The 13,110-nt window shown below is 50.4% G+C and overlaps 1 pseudogene; it reads right to left on the reverse strand.

Moving 5' to 3' along the window:
• LOC140468646 (oxysterol-binding protein 1-like) overlaps positions 1-3,656 on the reverse strand; it is a 53,159-nt pseudogene extending 49,503 nt beyond the window's left edge.
• Between the last annotated feature and the right edge of the window lie 9,454 nt (positions 3,657-13,110).

The raw sequence follows: 13,110 nt of genomic DNA on the forward strand, positions 1-13,110 counted from the left end.
TTGAGGTTAGGGATAAATCTTTGATTACTCTAGGTCAAGTCGACAGGAGGGGGGAGGAAGTGTTGTGTACTCTAAAATACATTAAGGTGGACAAGTCCCCAGGAGTGGATAGGATCTATCCCAGGTTACTGAGGGAGGTGAGAGGAAATAGCCGGGGCTTTGACAGATATCTTTGCAGCATCCTTGAAAACAGGGGAGCTCCCAGAGGACTGTCGAATTAATAATGCTGTCTCCTTGTTTAAGAAGGATAGCAGGGAATATAATCCAGGCAATTACAAACCTGTGAGCCTGACATCAGTCAGCTACTGGAGAAGACACTAAGGGATAGGATATACACCCATTTTCTTCCAAATGGGTGTATCAGTGATAGGCTGCATGTTTCTGTGCAGGGAAGATCATGTCTTAGAAAAGTAATAGAATTCTTTGAAGAGGTGACAAAGTTGATTGATGAGGGAAGGGATGTAGATGTCATATACATGGACTTCAGTAAAGCATTTGATCAGGTTTTTCATGGGAGGTTGAAGAAGTAGTGAAGTTGCATGGGGTCCAGGGGTTCCAGCCAAATGGATGGAGAACTGTTGAGCAACAGGAGACAGTAGTGGAAGGGAGCTTCGCAAAACGGAGACCAGTGATGTCCCACGGGGATCCAGGCTAGGAACACCGTTGTTTGTGATATACATAAATGATGTGGACAAAGGTGTAGGTTGCATCATTAGCAAGTTTGCAGAGGACACTAAGATTGGTGGAGTAGCAGATAGTGAAGGGGACTGTCAGGGAATACAGCAGAATATAGATAGATTGGAGAGTTGGGCATAGAAATGGCAGATGGGAGTTCAATCTGGCCAAAGCAAGGTGATGCATTTTGGAAGATGCAATTCCAGAGTGAACTATACAGTAAATGAAAAAGTCCTGGGCAAACAGAGATTTGGGTGTTCAGGTCAATTGTTCCCTGAAGGTGGCAACGCAGGTCAGTATAGTAGTCAAGGAGGCATACGGCATGCTTTCCTGCATCGGATGGGGTATCGAGTACAAGAGTTGGCATGTCATGTTACAAATGTGGGTTCCGACACATTTGGAATAGCGTGTACAGTTTGGTTGCCACATTAACAAAATGACACGAATGCTTTGAAGAGGGTGCAGAGGAGGTTCACCAGGATGTTACCTGGTATGGAGGGTGCTAGCTATGAGGAGAGGTTGAGTAGATTAGATTAGATTACTTACAGTGTGGAAACAGGCCCTTCGGCCCAACAAGTCCACACCGACCCACCAAAGAGCAACCCACCCAGACCCATTCCCTACATTTACCCCTTCACCCATAACTACAGGCAATTTAGCTTGGCCAATTCACCTAACCTGCACATTTTTGGATTGTGGGAGGAAACCGGAGCACCCGGAGGAAACCCACGCAGACACGGGGAGAATGTCTGTGTGGAGTTTGCACAGTTGCCTGAGGTGAGAATTGAACCTGGGTCTCTGGCGCTCTGAGGCAGCAGTGCTAACCACTGTACCACCGTGCTGATTATTTTCATTGGAAAGAAGACGATTGAGGGGGGGGGAAACCTGATAGAGGCCGACAAAATCACGAGGTGTAGACAGGGTGGACAGCAAGAAACGTTTTCCCAGACTGGAAGACTCAATTACGAGGAGTCACAAGTTTCAAAGTGAGAGGGGAAAAGTTTAGGGGAGAAAATGTTTACGCAGAGAGTGGTGGGTGTCTGGAATGCATTGCCAGCGGAGGTGGTAGGGATGGGTATGATAGCATCAGTTAAGACGTATCTAGACAGATCCATGAATGGACAGGGAGCAGAGGGATACAGATCCTTAAAAAATAGACAGCAGATTTAGATAGAGGATATGGATTGGTGTGGGCTTGGAGAGCCGAAGGGCCTATTCCTGCACTATAATGTTCTTTGTTGGTAACTGAGCAATCCAGCACCTGGGGTAACTGTAGGAAATGAGCAGCCCACCAACTCTCCAGGGTACCTGCAATAGCCGAGAGGACTACCAACCCCGAAGTACCCGCAATAACTGAGCGGCCCCCATCCCAGTACCTGCAAATACTGAGCAGACCCCCATTAACCACAAACCATCCCTCCCCCCCACTACCTGCCATAACTGAGAGACCACCTAATACCCCCACTCCTGGGGGGCACCTGCAATAACTGAGAGGCTCCCTAACCCACGCCCCAATCCCGCAGGGATACCTGTAGTAACTGAGCCACCCCCTAACCAGAGGGGGTACCTGTAATAACTGAGCAGCCACACCCCCAACCCCAGGGCAGGTACCTGTAGTAACCGAGCAGACCCCCCCCCTCCCTAACCCCCATCCCCAGTGTGTGTGTGTGTGTGTGTGTGTGGGGGGGGGGGTTGTACCTGTAGTAACTGAGCAGCCCCCCCTCCCTAACCCCCATCCCCTGTGTGTGTGTGTGTGTGTGTCTGTGTGGGGGGGGGGGGTGTACCTGTAGTAACTGAGCATCCCCCCCTCCCTAACCCCCATCCCCTGTGTGTGTCTGTGTGTCTGTGTGTGTGTGTGTGTGTGGGGGGGGGGGGGGGTGTACCTGTAGTAACTGAGCAGCCCCCCCTCCTAACCCCCATCCCCTGTGTGTGTCTGTGTGGGGGGGGGGGGGGGGGGGGGGTTGTACCTGTAGTAACTGAGCAGCCCCCCCTCCCTAACCCCCATCCCCAGTGTGTCTGTGTGTCTGTGTGGGGGGGGGGGGGGGGGGTTGTACCTGTAGTAACTGAGCAGCCCCCCCTCCTAACCCCCATCCCCCAGTGTGTCTGTGTGTGTGTGTGTGGGGGGGGGGGTTGTACCTGTAGTAACTGAGCAGCCCCCCCTCCTAACCCCCATCCCCAGTGTGTCTGTGTGTGTGTGGGGGGGGGGGGGGGGGTTGTACCTGTAGTAACTGAGCATCCCCCCCACCCCCTTCCCTAACCCCCATCCCCAGTGTGTGTGTGTGTGTGGGGGGGTTGTACCTGTAGTAACTGAGCAGCCCCCCCTCCTAACCCCCATCCCCAGTGTGTCTGTGTGTGTGTGGGGGGGGGGGGGGGTTGTACCTGTAGTAACTGAGCATCCCCCCCACCCCCTTCCCTAACCCCCATCCCCAGTGTGTGTGTGTGTGTGGGGGGGTTGTACCTGTAGTAACTGAGCAGCCCCTCCCCCTCCCTAACCCCCATCCCGTGTGTGTGTCTGTGTGTGTGTGTGTGTGGGGGGGGGTTGTACCTGTAGTAACTGAGCAGCCCCCCCTCCCTAACCCCCATCCCCAGTGTGTCTGTGTGTGTGTGTGTGGGGGGGGGGGGGGGTTGTACCTGTAGTAACTGAGCAGCCCCCCCCCCTCCCTAACCCCCATCCCCAGTGTGTCTGTGTGTGTGTGTGTGGGGGGGGGGTTGTACCTGTAGTAACTGAGCAGCCCGTTGCTCAGCACGAACCACCGCCGCTGGTATCCCTTGATGTAGTTGGTCCATTTGAAGAGCCAGCCCTTGTAGGTGTCCGACGCCGACTTCAGCTCCGACATGGCGGCCCGCGGGCTCTCCGTGTACGCGGGGCCCACCGCCAGCCACTGCTGGGGCCGGGGGGAGTGGGCTGGGCCTAGAGGCCGAGGCCGAGGCCTCACTTGGGGGGTCGGGGTCTGAGGCCTGAGGGACGGGGCTGGGCAGGGGAAGGGGTCAGAGAGAGGGGTGTCACCGCGGGGGCGGGGGGAGGGGGCTACTCCGTCCCGGCCGCCTGAGGCCGAGCGAAGGAAGGAGACGGTGACACGGCCGCCCGGCTCCCGAGCGTCACTCCAGGCCCCGGGCGCCTCCTCCTCCAGCTCCAGCTCCAGCTCCTGCCACAACACCCCGCCCCACCCCCTCGCACCCCATTGGCGCAGACCGCGGGGCGGGTTTGGGGTGCCGCCCGCTCAACCCCGCCTTTCGCACGCCCTCATTGGTCCCAACCGCTGTCGGTCGATAGCCTCTGCGTTTCATTTGTTAAGACGGCTGTCTGTCAGGGGTGCCCTCGCCGGCTATTGGTGGGTCCGGCCGTCCGTCAGGGCCCGGATCCCGCCTTCATCCTGCGTTTACCCGAACCCCAACAGCTCTGCTTCCCTTTGGTTGTAACGGCTGTCCGTCAAGATGGGGGCGGGCGGGGATCATGCTGCGACCGCCGATTGGTCAGCTGGCGAACTCCGGTCGCGTCCCTCAATGTTCATTGGACAAAGCTACTGTCGATCAGTCGACCATTTTGTATTCAACCCGCCCACCTCAGCGGTCGTCATGTAAACCTGGCCTCTTGTTGGTGGTAACGTCTGTCCATCATTGCGCAGGGCGCCGAGTCGATCGGCGAATGGTCGGTCCGCGAACGGAAGTCGGCCCCTCGACCGCCATTGGCGGGGCGTTGCGTACTTCGGCGGTCATCCCGCCCCCCCAACCGTCCTGGGCTTCCTCCCATTGGCCAGTTCCTGATGTCCATCAAAGGACGAGGGTGAGATCATTGCGTTGTTGAAGGGGAGAGGCGCGCTGGAAAGGGGGCGTCACTCGCATCCATGGATGGGGAGGCGGGACAGCAGCGCCGCCGTCCTCCCATTGGACAAGCGCTGCGGACGCGCGATATGTCCATTGGTTAGGCCTCCCCGTCAGTCACAGCCGGCGTACTGTGCGTTATGAGGTGACGTGGCACGGGCTGACCACGCCCTCCAGCTGTGTTCCGGGCGCCTGATTGGACCACGTGCGGCAGGGAACAGACTGTGCTCCGATTGGTCCCGGTGGCTGTCAATCAGATGCGTTTGAAAGGTTGAGTCGGTGTGGTCAGCCGTAGCTAAATTCCTGCAGCAGCGGATATCCTGAAATTAAATCAGAGGACCAAGTCCAGGAAGGAGGAATATTCCAGGGATAAGGATACGAATCCCACTGCTGGAAATTGGAGAAATTTGACTTCAGTTTATAAAAACCTGGAGTGTTACAAAAAGAATCACAAGATATAGAAAAAAGACATTTATATAAGTACATGATTAAGTATTGCTTGGAGAGGTATGGGCCAAGCACAGGCAGATGGGACGAGTGGAGTTTGGGAATATGGTCAGCATGGACTGGTTGGACCGAAGGGTCTGTATGACTATGAAAGGGCCATTCAACCGCTGAAGCCTGCTCCACCATTTAACAGGATCATGACTGGTCTGACATTACACGCACGCACACAAAACATTTGTTCGAATCCCTGCAGTGTGGAAACAGGCCATTTGGCCCAACAAGTCGATACTAATCCTCCAAACAGTATCCCACCCTGACCCATTCCCCTACCCCTGACTAATGCACCGAACCCACACATCCCTGGACACTATGGACAATTTAGCATGGCCAATTCACCTAACCTGCACATCTTTGGTCTGTGGGAGGAAGCCAGAGCATGCAGTGGAAACCAAGACATTTCCTGTTCCCCTTTGCCCATATCACCTTGATTCACTAACTGAGCAAGAGTCTATCTCAGCCTTCAATACACACAAGGATTCTGACCACACAGTTCTTTGTGACAAGGAGTTCCAAATATAGACCAGTGAGCCTGACCTCGGGGGTGGGCAAGTTGTTGGAGGGAATCCTGAGGAACAGGATGTACATGTATTTGGAAAGGCAAGGACTGATTCGGGATAGTCAACATGGCTTTGTGCGTGGGAAATCATGTCTCACAAACTTGATTGAGTTTTTTGAGGAAGGAACAAAGAGGACTGAAGAGTGCAGAGCGTTAGATGTGATATATATGGACCTCAGTAAGGCGTTCGACAAGGTTCCCCATGGATGACTGATTAGCAAGGTTATATCTCACAGAATACAGGGAGAACTTGCCATTTGGATACAGAACTGGCTCAAAGGTAGAAGACAGTGGATGGTGGTGGAGAGTTGTTTTGCAGACTGGAGGCCTGTGACCAGTGGAGTGCCACAATGATTGGTGTTGGGCCCACTACTTTTTGTCATTTACATAAATGATTTGGATGTGAGTCGAAGAGGTACAGTTAGTAAGTTTGCAGATAACACCAAAGTTGGTGGTGTAGTGGTAAGCGAAGACAGGATCTTGACCAGATGGGCCATTGGGCTGAGAAGTGCCAGTTGGAGTTTAATTCAGATAAATGCGAGGTACTGCATTTTGGGAAAGGAAATCTTAGCAGGACTTATACATTTAATGGTAAGGTCCTAAAGAGTGTTGCTGAACAAAGAGACCTTGGAGTGCAGGTTCATAGCTCCTTGAAAGTGGAGTCGCAGGTAGACAGGATAGTGAAGAAGGCATTTGGTATACTTTCCTTTATTGGTCAGAATATTGAGTACAGAAGTTGGGAGGTTATGTTGTGGCTGTACAGGATATTGGTTAGGCCACTGTTGGAATATTGCGTGCAATTCTGGTCTTCTTCCTATCGGAACGATGTTGTGAAACTTGAAAGGGTTCAGAAAAGATTTACAAGGATGTTGCCAGGGTTAGAGGATTTGAGCTATAGGGAGAGGCTGAACAGGCTGGGGCTGTTTTCACTGGAGCATCGGAGGCTGAGAGGTGACCTTATAGATGTTTACAAAATTATGAGGGGTATGGATAAAGTAAATAGGCAAAGTCTTTTCCCTGGGGTCAGGGAGTCCGGAACTGGAGCGCATAGGTTTAGGTTGAGAGGGGAAAGATATACAAGAGACCCAAGGGGCAACTTTATCACACAGAGAGTGGTACGTGTATGGAATGAGCTGCCAGAGAATGTGGTGGAGGCTGGTACAATTGCAACATTTGAGAGGCATTTGGATGGGTATATGAATAAGAGGAGTTTGGAGGGATATGGGCCAGGAGCTGGCAAATGGGACTCGATTGGGTTGGGATATCTGGTCGGCATGGACGGGTTGGACCGAAGGGTCTGTTTTCATGCTGTACATCTCTATGACTCTATTACTCTCAATGATATATTTCCTTAAATAAGGGTAACCAAACCTGTTCACAGCATCCAGGTGCAGTCTTGCCAGTACCTTTTTATACAATTGCAGTAAGACATCCCTACCCTTCTACTCCAACCCTCTTGAACTAAGGGCCAATATTCCATTACCCTTTCTGATTCCCTGCTGCCCCTATGAATGAGCTTTCCATGATTCACATGCAAGTCTCCCTCTCAAGACCCTTTGTGTTGCACTTCTTGCAGTTTTTCATCATTTAAATAATGCTGTGTTCTCCCTTCCAAAATGAACAACTGCACATTTTGCCAAATAATACTCCATTTGCCGTCTTTTTGCCCACTTACTTATTCTGTTGAAATCTCACTGTAAACTGTTTGTATTCCTCTCACAAGCTGCCTTTCCACCTATTTTTGTGTCATTTGTCAATTTGGCTCCAGTCCATTCACATCCATCCTCCGATTCGTTCATCTGTATCGTCAGCGATCCCAGCTCTGACCCCTGTGGAACCCCCCCACTGGTCACATGTTTCAACCTTGAGAAAGAAGCCTCATCTCTACTCGCTGGTGCCTGCCCATTAGCCAACTCTCTACGCACACCAATATATTACATCCAACACCGCAGGCTCTTACCCTATGATATATCCAAATTTCCATGCTGTTGGGATTCTATGATTCTCCAGAATCCAACGAGTTGTGGAAAATTGCAAGAAAGCATCTACTATCTCTGTAGCTCGGATCTTAGGAGGCAAGCCATCAGGGTCATAAGTGCATAAGAACCAGAACAGGAGGAGTCCATCTGACCCATCCAGCCTGCTCCACCATTCAATAAGATCATGGCTGACCTTTTCATGAACTCAGCTCCACTTACCTGATCCCCCTCATTATAACCCCTGATTCCTTTACTGTCCAAAAATGATCAATCTTCATTTCAAAAACATTCAATGAGGAAGCCTCTCACCTGTTTCACTGGGCAGGGAATTCCACAGATTCACAACTCTCTGAGCAAAGGAGTTCTTTCTCAATTCAGTCCTAAATCTGCTCCCCCTAATTTTGAAACTATGTCCTCTTATCCTAGTTTCACCTGCCAGTGGAAACATCCTCTCCGCTTCTATCTTATCTATTCCCTTCATGATTGTAAATGTTTATACAAGATCTCCCCGTTATTCTTCGAACTTTCAATGAGAAAATCTCTATCTACTCAGTCTCTCCTCATAAGCCAGCCCCTCAATTCCAGAATCAACCCTGTGAACTTGCTGTGCACCCCCTCCAGTGCCAGTCTGTTTTTAAAATGGTAATAATTGCACATAACAATATGGCAAACTTTGCAGTATTTGAGGTTTATATGTTTTGCCAGTTTTTGGAGAAGTCATTACGGGGACGAGCGTGAGGTCAGTCAGAGTTGGCAGACATTTCCCGCCCAAAATAAAACAATGCACAAGCTAAAGTACAGTAACATTCACGTGCAGCACCATGCATTCCGAACTTGCAAAATAAAATGCATCCCGAATGTCAATAAAATCTGATGCAAATACAACATTCAGAAACCAATAGAATGGTGTGGACTGACTGGCTCCATCTAGTGGCAGGTCTCAGGGCTACCTGTGTTTAGATCAGAGTGGTGCTGGAAAAGCACAGCAGGTCAGGCAGCATCCGAGGAGCAGAGAAATCGACGTTTCGGGCAAAAGCCCTTCATCAGCCCTTTGTCAGGGCTACCTGTGTCAAGAGATGTGAAGCTGGAAGGGCACAGCATGTCAATAACCGAATCTGAAGCTCAAAAATGTCAACATTTCAGGCTGAAACCCTTTGTTGGGTTGGGGAGGAGGAGGGGGAGGCAAAAGAGGAAGCTGGGTCCATGCTCAATCGAGTTTGTAAAGGTGGAAGGGATCTAAGTGAAACTTACAGAATACTGAATGGTCTGGATAGAGTGGATGTTGGGAAGATGTTTCCAGTGGTAGGAGAGACTAGGACTTGAGGGCACAGCCTTGGAATAAAGGGAAGACCTTCTGGAATGGAGGTTAGGAGAAACCTCTTCAGCCAGAGAGTGGTGAGTCGATGGAATTCACTGCTTCAGAAGGCCTTGGAGGCCAGATCGTTGAGTGGACGGCACAGTGGCACAGTGGTTAGCACTGCTGCCTCACAGCGTCAGAGACTCGGGTTCAATTCCTCCTCAGGCGACTCTCTGTGTGGAGTTTGCACATTCTCCCCGTGTCTGCGTGGGTGTGCTCCGGTTTCCTCCCACAATCCAAAAATGTGCAGGTTAGGTGAATTGACCATGCTAAATCGTCCGTAGTGTTAGGTGAAGTGGTAAATGTAGGAGTATGGGTCTGGGTGGTACGCGGGTCGGTGTGGACTTGTTGGGCCGAAGGGCCTGTTTCCACACTGTAAGTAATCTAATCTATATTTAAGACAAAGGTAGGTAGGTTCTTGAGGATCAAGGGTTATGGGGTGAAGGTGGGAGAATGGGCTTGAGAAACTTATCAGCCATGATTGAATGGCGGAGCAGACAAGATGGGCTGAATGGCCTCATTTCTACTCCTATGTCTTTTGCTCTTAAGTATATGGGGGGGGGGGGGGGGTGACGCTGGGGAAAGGGCAGGAGGGATAGTCATAGGTGGATGCAGATAGCAGGTAATAGTGATTGGCCAATGGGAGGGGTGGAGTAGACAGGTGAGTCGAAAGATGGATGGGTTAGGACGGATCGGGGAGGTGAGGAGGAGAGGGAGGGCTGGACACGAAATAGGGCTGCAGGAGGAGGGCTTTTCAAGCTGAGGTCAATACTGGGCTGTGATGCCCAGGTCAAATATCAAGTATTGTTCCTCCAGTTTCTGTTCGGCCTCACTCTTGCAGTGGAGGAGACCAAGGATGCACATTTCAATGGGGGGAGGGTTGGTTGATGCTTGCAGAGTGCAGATACAGTCCCCGAGTCTGCCCGATGGGGAGGATGCCACATCTGGAGCAACAGATGCAATAAGATTGTTTGGGGCCTTGGACAGAGGTGAGAGGGGAGGTGTGGGGGGGTGGGGGTTACACCTCATGTGGTTGCAGGGAAAGGCACCGGGGTGTGGATTTTAATCACCTTCAAAGAGCTGTCCCCATTTCTTACCACTGCAAAGTAAAACATTTCCGCCTTTGCACCATTTAGTTTCTCTTCATCCCCCCGTGTCTCATATCCAAAATGCATGGGTTCACGTCACACTGTATTCCATCCGCAAGATGAGTGAGATGTGTTTTAATTTGGAAACCTGGGACAAATGCTTCCAAAGGTGTCATTCAGTCAGCCATTTCATATTAACCCAGCACTGACATTGACTTTATAATTAGGGAGAGGCAAGAAAGTGTGGGGACTTGGGGAGTGCGTGTGCATCTGAGTGCAGTATCGATTCACCAGAATGATAGCTGGACAGCAAGCTGTCACTAGGGATGGAGGGAAATTACCCAAACCCAGGGTTGTCTCCCTGGGATTTAGAAGGATTGGAAGGGATGAAAGTTTTTGAGACAGTAATGGAAACTACTGGGATTAATAGAGGGAAAGGGGTCTTGTTTTCGAAAGGATTGAATTTTTTTGAAGAGGTATCAAGGATACTTGATGAGGGAAGGGCAGTGGATGTAGTTTATATGGGCTTTAGTAAGGCATTTGATAAAGTCCCACATATGGTGGCTCAGTTGTTAGCACTGCTGCCTCACAGCACCAGGGTCCCAGGTTTGATTCCAGCCTTGGGTGACTGTCCGTGTGGAGTTTGCACTTTCTCCTTGTGTCTGCACGGGTTTCCTCCCACAATCCAAAGACGTGCAGGCCAGGTGAATTGGCCATGCTAAATTGCCCATAGTGTTAGGTGCATTATGGGTATACTAACCATAGTGTTATGTGCATTAGTCAGAGGGAAATGAGCCTGGGTGGGTTACTCTTTGGAAGGTTGGTGAGGACTGGTTGGGCCGAAGGGCCTGTTTCCACACTGTAGGGAATCTAATCTAAATCATTGGTACACAAACTAAAGTCACAGGGGATTTGGGGTGGGCTGGCTGGATGGATACAAAACTGGCTTAGTCATAGAAGACAGAGGGTAACGGTGGAAGGTTGTTTTTCAGAATGGAGACAGGTGACTAGAGGGATCAGTCTGAGGCCCTCTGCTGTTTGTGGTATATGAAAATAATCTGGAAGAAAATGTGGGTGGTCTGACACGAAGATCGGTGGTGTGCCGATGATTGTGGAAGGATGCAACGGGATATAGAGAGATTGGCGACTTGGTCACAAGGAATGGCAGATCGCGTTCAACCCAGACAAATGTGCTTTGATGCACTTTGGAGGATCACACTGAGGTGTGAATTATACTATAAATGGCAGAACCCTGAGAAACATTAACATACAGATGGATCTGGGCATGCAGGTCCACAAGTTCCCTTAACATGGCATCACGGGAGGCCTTGGTGATTAAGAAGGCACGTGGCACACTTGTCTTCATCGGCTGGGCCATCGCGAATAAGAGTTGGCAATCCATGTTGCAGTGGTATAGGCTGCATTTGGAGTACTGTGGGCAGTTTTGGTCACTATACCTAACAGTAGGACGTTGGAGGCTTTGGAGAGAGAGTGCAGAGAAGGTTCACCAGGATGTTGCCTGATCTCGAGGGCATTGGCTGTCAGGAAAGGTTAAAAAAAGACTAGGATTGTTTTCACTGGAAAGACAGCAGCTGACAGGAGACATGATGGGAGGTCCACACAATTATGAGAGGCCGAGGCAGGGTGGGATAGTCAGAGGGTTTTAGGTAACAACAAGGACTGCAGATGCTCGAAACCCGAGTCTGGATTAGAGTGGTGCTGGAAAAGCACAGTAGGTCAGTCAGCATCCGAGGAGCAGGAAAATCGACATTTCGGGCAAAAGCCCTTCATCAGGAATAGAGGCAGGGTGGAGAGATAAATGAGAGGGGGAGAGGGGGTGGTGGGGAGAAAGTAGCATAGAGTACAATAGGTGAATGGGGGTGGGGATGGAGGTGATAGGTCAGAGAGGAGGGTGGAGCGGGTAGATGGGAAGGAAGATAGGCAGGTCGGACAGGTCATGAGGATGGTGCTGAGCTGGAAGGGTGGAACTGGGGTAAGGTGGGGGGAGGGGAAATGAGGAAACCGGTGACGTCCAGATTGAGGGTGATTTCGCATTTTGGATCTGAGATTGGCAAGCTGAAAGAAGACAGAGGGTGGTGGTTGATGGGAAATGTTCATCCTGGAGTTCCGTTACTCATGGTGTACCGCAAGGATCAGTTTTGGGACCACTGCTGTTTGGCATTTTTATAAATGACCCGGAATGAGGGTGCAGAAGGATGAGTTAGTAAATGTGCCGATGACACTAAAATGGGTGGAGTTGTGGACAGTGTGGAAGGATATTGCTGGTTACACAGGGACATAGATAAACTGCAGAGTTGAGCTGAGAGGGGGCAAACGGAGTTTAATGCGGAAAAGTGTGAGGTGATTCACTTTGGAAGGAGCAACAGGAACAGAGTACTGGGCAAATTGTAAGATGCTTGGTAGGGTAGATGAGGAGAGAGATCTCAGTGTCCATGTACATAAGTCCCTGAAAGTTGCGACTCAGGTTGATAGGGTTGTTAAGAAGGCGAACAGTGTGGTAGCTTTTATTGGAAGAGGGTATGAGTTTCGGAGCCATGAGGTCAGGTTGCGGCTGCACTTGGAATATTGTGCACCGTTCTGGTCGCCGCGTTAACAGAAGAATATGGAAGCATTGGCAAAGATGCAGAGGAGATTTACCATGATGTTGCCTGGTATGGAGCGAAGATCTTATGAGGAAAGGCTGAGGGCCTTGAGGCTGTTTTCATTGGAGAGAAGAAGGTTAAGAGGTATCTTAATAGAGGAAAGAAGTTGATCAGAGGATTAGATAGTGTGGACAGTGAGAGCCTTTTTCCTTGAATGGTGATGGCTCGCATGAGGGGACAAAACTTTAAACTGAGAGGTCATAGATATCGGATAGATATCGGAGTTAGATTCCTTACTCAGAAAGTAGTAAGGGTGTAGAATGCTCTGCATGCAACAGTCATAGATTTGCCAACTGTAAGGGCAATTTAGTGGTTGTTGGATAAATATATGAATGATAATGAAATAGTGTAGGTTAGATGGACTTCAGATAGGTTTTATAGGTTGGTACAACATCAAGTGCCGAAGGGGCTGTGGTATGCTGTATTGTTCTCTGGGCAGTTGCCTCTCAATCTCCTGCACTCC

This window comes from Chiloscyllium punctatum, chromosome 47, assembly GCF_047496795.1.
Source record: "Chiloscyllium punctatum isolate Juve2018m chromosome 47, sChiPun1.3, whole genome shotgun sequence".
Classification (NCBI taxonomy): domain Eukaryota; kingdom Metazoa; phylum Chordata; class Chondrichthyes; order Orectolobiformes; family Hemiscylliidae; genus Chiloscyllium; species Chiloscyllium punctatum.